The 5,000-nt window shown below is 50.9% G+C and overlaps 1 protein-coding gene and 13 non-coding genes across 14 annotated transcripts in view; 13 read left to right on the top strand and 1 right to left on the bottom strand.

Annotated features, from left to right (window-relative positions):
- Positions 1 to 5,000, top strand: part of LOC130092588 (uncharacterized) — a 309,454-nt gene that overhangs the window by 191,492 nt on the left and 112,962 nt on the right. The window lies entirely within an intron of this gene.
- Positions 149 to 220, top strand: trnaq-cug (transfer RNA glutamine (anticodon CUG)). Its single transcript has one exon. It is a non-coding gene; the product is annotated as a tRNA-Gln (tRNA).
- Positions 803 to 874, top strand: trnap-agg (transfer RNA proline (anticodon AGG)). The gene has a single exon. It is a non-coding gene; the product is annotated as a tRNA-Pro (tRNA).
- On the top strand, positions 963 to 1,036 carry trnai-aau (transfer RNA isoleucine (anticodon AAU)). Its single transcript has one exon. It is a non-coding gene; the product is annotated as a tRNA-Ile (tRNA).
- On the top strand, positions 1,135 to 1,207 carry trnaf-gaa (transfer RNA phenylalanine (anticodon GAA)). The gene has a single exon. It is a non-coding gene; the product is annotated as a tRNA-Phe (tRNA).
- trnaq-uug (transfer RNA glutamine (anticodon UUG)) lies at positions 1,333 to 1,404 on the top strand. The gene has a single exon. It is a non-coding gene; the product is annotated as a tRNA-Gln (tRNA).
- On the top strand, positions 1,613 to 1,684 carry trnaq-cug (transfer RNA glutamine (anticodon CUG)). Its single transcript has one exon. It is a non-coding gene; the product is annotated as a tRNA-Gln (tRNA).
- trnap-agg (transfer RNA proline (anticodon AGG)) lies at positions 2,749 to 2,820 on the top strand. The gene has a single exon. It is a non-coding gene; the product is annotated as a tRNA-Pro (tRNA).
- Positions 2,909 to 2,982, top strand: trnai-aau (transfer RNA isoleucine (anticodon AAU)). Its single transcript has one exon. It is a non-coding gene; the product is annotated as a tRNA-Ile (tRNA).
- On the top strand, positions 3,081 to 3,153 carry trnaf-gaa (transfer RNA phenylalanine (anticodon GAA)). Its single transcript has one exon. It is a non-coding gene; the product is annotated as a tRNA-Phe (tRNA).
- trnaq-cug (transfer RNA glutamine (anticodon CUG)) lies at positions 3,559 to 3,630 on the top strand. Its single transcript has one exon. It is a non-coding gene; the product is annotated as a tRNA-Gln (tRNA).
- Positions 3,922 to 3,994, bottom strand: trnaa-agc (transfer RNA alanine (anticodon AGC)). The gene has a single exon. It is a non-coding gene; the product is annotated as a tRNA-Ala (tRNA).
- Positions 4,627 to 4,699, top strand: trnaf-gaa (transfer RNA phenylalanine (anticodon GAA)). The gene has a single exon. It is a non-coding gene; the product is annotated as a tRNA-Phe (tRNA).
- trnaq-uug (transfer RNA glutamine (anticodon UUG)) lies at positions 4,825 to 4,896 on the top strand. Its single transcript has one exon. It is a non-coding gene; the product is annotated as a tRNA-Gln (tRNA).

Below are 5,000 nucleotides of genomic sequence, written 5' to 3'. Positions count from 1 at the left end.
GCGGTGAAACTGGCACTCTAAAAGCCAGTCGAGATCGGGGAAACATGGGCTTAAAAAGAAAAGGCTTCACGTGCTCTTTGCTGTCGCGCTTCTGGGCTGAATGACTAAACACCTCTGCTGCTCGGTGGGAAAAGGCTACCCACGCCAAGGTTCCATGGTGTAATGGTTAGCACTCTGGACTCTGAATCCAGCGATTCGAGTTCAAATCTCGGTGGGACCTGCTTTTGCCAGGAATGTGCGCAGGACCTCGTCCGAAAAAAACTTTTCTGATTCCACCTAGCCTCATCGCTATCTGCCTCTCAGACGACCAGAGACCAGCGTGTGGTGGTTCCATGGTGCAATGGTTAGCACTCTGGGCTTTGAATCCAGCGATCCAAGTTCAAATCTCGGTGGAAACTTTTTAACTTGTTTTGCGGAAGGGCGGGAAAAAACAGAGCTGATGCGCAACTGCTGATGTGGCGGTGAAACTGAACATCCCTTTGAAGTGAGCGTAAAAGGGCAGTACACCGCGTGGAGAATGCAGGCATCGATCCCGCTAGCTCTCGCATGCTAAGCGAGCGCTCTACCATTTGAGCTAATTCCCCTCGACGATGTGGTGAGAAGGTGTCCATCCCACAGCATGTGTGAAAGTGCTGCAGCGTGGTTTCCAATGCCCACAAAGCAAAGAGACCGTATTTCCTCTGTGTCGGCAACTTTGCACTGGCTACCGTTTAGTTGTACATTTAATTAAACCTTTGTGCTTTAAGCCTTGCAAACGGAAATGTTTGCGGCCAGGCAGCAGCAGGAAGGATGTGTGTGTGTTGGCTCGTTGGTCTAGGGGTATGATTCTCGCTTAGGGTGCGAGAGGTCCCGGGTTCAAATCCCGGACGAGCCCGTTCTCAGGCTTTGCTTTTAATCTCTTCAAGCTGACTAGGGCAACTAGGATATTCCTGGGAAATTGGGGATAAAAGGAGTCAGATCGGGGCCGGTTAGCTCAGTTGGTTAGAGCGTGGTGCTAATAACGCCAAGGTCGTGGGTTCGATCCCCGTACTGGCCACACTTTTGCTCTCTGGGACCCTCAGCTCTGCTCACCTCGAAAGTGACGGGCGGTCTCCCAGAAATCCCTGCTGGACAAACCATTTGCCAGTAGACCTGGCCGAAATAGCTCAGTTGGGAGAGCGTTAGACTGAAGATCTAAAGGTCCCTGGTTCGATCCCGGGTTTCGGCAGAGCAACCTGGTTCCTGTGTTTTTGGTCGAGGGTCTCCAGTGAGCAAACGTCATCTCCTGTTAACCTGATTCCACCTAGCCTCATCACTATCTGCCTCTCAGACGGCCAGAGACCAGCGTGTGGTGGTTCCATGGTGTAATGGTTAGCACTCTGGGCTTTGAATCCAGCGATCCGAGTTCAAATCTCGGTGGAACCTTTTTAGCTTGTTTTGCGGAAGGGCGGGAAAAAACAGAGCTGATGCGCAACTGCTGATGTGGCGGTGAAACTGGCACTCTAAAAGCCAGTCGAGATCGGGGAAACATGGGCTTAAAAAGAAAAGGCTTCACGTGCTCTTTGCTGTCGCGCTTCTGGGCTGAATGACTAAACACCTCTGCTGCTCGGTGGGAAAAGGCTACCCACGCCAAGGTTCCATGGTGTAATGGTTAGCACTCTGGACTCTGAATCCAGCGATTCGAGTTCAAATCTCGGTGGGACCTGCTTTTGCCAGGAATGTGCGCAGGACCTCGTCCGAAAAAAACTTTTCTGATTCCACCTAGCCTCATCGCTATCTGCCTCTCAGACGACCAGAGACCAGCGTGTGGTGGTTCCATGGTGCAATGGTTAGCACTCTGGGCTTTGAATCCAGCGATCCAAGTTCAAATCTCGGTGGAAACTTTTTAACTTGTTTTGCGGAAGGGCGGGAAAAAACAGAGCTGATGCGCAACTGCTGATGTGGCGGTGAAACTGAACATCCCTTTGAAGTGAGCGTAAAAGGGCAGTACACCGCGTGGAGAATGCAGGCATCGATCCCGCTAGCTCTCGCATGCTAAGCGAGCGCTCTACCATTTGAGCTAATTCCCCTCGACGATGTGGTGAGAAGGTGTCCATCCCACAGCATGTGTGAAAGTGCTGCAGCGTGGTTTCCAATGCCCACAAAGCAAAGAGACCGTATTTCCTCTGTGTCGGCAACTTTGCACTGGCTACCGTTTAGTTGTACATTTAATTAAACCTTTGTGCTTTAAGCCTTGCAAACGGAAATGTTTGCGGCCAGGCAGCAGCAGGAAGGATGTGTGTGTGTTGGCTCGTTGGTCTAGGGGTATGATTGCTCAGTTGCCTCGTGTGCAAAGAAGACAGCGGGTAATATGTGAGAGTTTACATCAGCTCAAGTTTGCTGTGGCGCGTGCATGGAATGTTCATGTTTTGTTCCGGGTGGTGGAGGCCTGTGTTCCAGAGAGGTCCTGCTCAAAACTCCTTTTAAAACACCATCGAGCATCTGCAATAGCTTCCGACTTTGATCGAATGTGGATTTTGTTCTCATAAGGAGGGCACCAGTAACTTGTAACCTATCAGGCATCAGGTCAATCGATTTGGCATACGCCCATATGTACTAGCGTTTTTTGTAGGTCAAGTTCTCACAAAGCAAAGAGACCGTATTTCCTCTGTGTCGGCAACTTTGCACTGGCTACCGTTTAGTTGTACATTTAATTAAACCTTTGTGCTTTAAGCCTGGGAAACGGAAATGTTTTCGGCCAGGCAGCAGCAGGAAGGACATGTGTGTGTTGGCTCGTTGGTCTAGGGGTATGATTCTCGCTTAGGGTGCGAGAGGTCCCGGGTTCAAATCCCGGACGAGCCCGTTCTCAGGCTTTGCTTTTAATCTCTTCAAGCTGACTAGGGCAACTAGGATATTCCTGGGAAATTGGGGATAAAAGGAGTCAGAGCGGGGCCGGTTAGCTCAGTTGGTTAGAGCGTGGTGCTAATAACGCCAAGGTCGAGGGTTCGATCCCCGTACTGGCCACACTTTTGCTCTCTGGGACCCTCAGCTCTGCTCACCTCGAAAGTGACGGGCGGTCTCCCAGAAATCCCTGCTGGACAAACCATTTGCCAGTAGACCTGGCCGAAATAGCTCAGTTGGGAGAGCGTTAGACTGAAGATCTAAAGGTCCCTGGTTCGATCCCGGGTTTCGGCAGAGCAACCTGGTTCCTGTGTTTTTGGTCGAGGGTCTCCAGTGAGCAAACGTCATCTCCTGTTAACCTGATTCCACCTAGCCTCATCGCTATCTGCCTCTCAGACGGCCAGAGACCAGCGTGTGGTGGTTCCATGGTGTAATGGTTAGCACTCTTGGTTTTGAGTCCAGCGATCCGAGTTCAAATCTCGGTGGAACCTTTTTAGCTTGTTTTGCGGAAGGGCGGGAAAAAACAGAGCTGATGCGCAACTGCTGATGTGGCGGTGAAACTGGCACTCTAAAAGCCAGTCGAGATCGGGGAAACATGGGCTTAAAAAGAAAAGGCTTCACGTGCTCTTTGCTGTCGCGCTTCTGGGCTGAATGACTAAACACCTCTGCTGCTCGGTGGGAAAAGGCTACCCACGCCAAGGTTCCATGGTGTAATGGTTAGCACTCTGGACTCTGAATCCAGCGATCCGAGTTCAAATCTCGGTGGGACCTGCTTTTGCCAGGAATGTGCGCAGGACCTCGTCCGAAAAAAACTTTTCTGATTCCACCTAGCCTCATCGCTATCTGCCTCTCAGACGACCAGAGACCAGCATGTGGTGGTTCCATGGTGCAATGGTTAGCACTCTGGGCTTTGAATCCAGCGATCCAAGTTCAAATCTCGGTGGAAACTTTTTAACTTGTTTTGGGGAAGGGCGGGAAAAAACAGAGCTGATGCGCAACTGCTGATGTGGCGGTGAAACTGAACATCCCTTTGAAGTGAGCGTAAAAGGACAGTACACCGCGTGGAGAATGCGGGCATCGATCCCGCTACCTCTCGCATGCTAAGCGAACGCTCTACCATTTGAGCTAATTCCCCTCGACGATGTGGTGAGAAGGTGTCCATCCCACAGCATGTGTGAAAGTGCTGCAGCGTGGTTTCCAATGCCCACAAAGCAAAGAGACCGTATTTCCTCTGTGTCGGCAACTTTGCACTGGCTACCGTTTAGTTGTACATTTAATTAAACCTTTGTGCTTTAAGCCTTGCAAACGGAAATGTTTGCGGCCAGGCAGCAGCAGGAAGGATGTGTGTGTGTTGGCTCGTTGGTCTAGGGGTATGATTGCTCAGTTGCCTCGTGTGCAAAGAAGACAGCGGGTGTTATGTGAGAGTTTACATCAGCTCAAGTTTGCTGTGGCGCGTGCATGGAATGTTCATGTTTTGTTCCGGGTGGTGGAGGCCTGTGTTCCAGAGAGGTCCTGCTCAAAACTCCTTTTAAAACACCATCGAGCATCTGCAATAAATTCCGACTTTGATCGAATGTGGATTTTGTTCTCATAAGGAGGGCACCAGTAACTTGTAACCTATCAGGCATCAGGTCAATCGAGGTCGTGGGTTCGATCCCCGTACTGGCCACACTTTTGCTCTCTGGGACCCTCAGCTCTGCTCACCTCGAAAGTGACGGGCGGTCTCCCAGAAATCCCTGCTGGACAAACCATTTGCCAGTAGACCTGGCCGAAATAGCTCAGTTGGGAGAGCGTTAGACTGAAGATCTAAAGGTCCCTGGTTCGATCCCGGGTTTCGGCAGAGCAACCTGGTTCCTGTGTTTTTGGTCGAGGGTCTCCAGTGAGCAAACGTCATCTCCTGTTAACCTGATTCCACCTAGCCTCATCACTATCTGCCTCTCAGACGGCCAGAGACCAGCGTGTGGTGGTTCCATGGTGTAATGGTTAGCACTCTGGGCTTTGAATCCAGCGATCCGAGTTCAAATCTCGGTGGAACCTTTTTAGCTTGTTTTGCGGAAGGGCGGGAAAAAACAGAGCTGATGCGCAACTGCTGATGTGGCGGTGAAACTGAACATCCCTTTGAAGTGAGCGTAAAAGGACAG

The sequence above is a fragment of the Rhinichthys klamathensis genome, unplaced genomic scaffold (genome assembly GCF_029890125.1).
Source record: "Rhinichthys klamathensis goyatoka isolate OS25496 unplaced genomic scaffold, OSU_Roscu_1.1 h1tg000176l_1, whole genome shotgun sequence".
Classification (NCBI taxonomy): domain Eukaryota; kingdom Metazoa; phylum Chordata; class Actinopteri; order Cypriniformes; family Leuciscidae; genus Rhinichthys; species Rhinichthys klamathensis.
The sequence above is the reverse complement of the archived record's forward strand: the minus strand, read 5'-3'. Positions and strand labels throughout refer to the sequence as shown.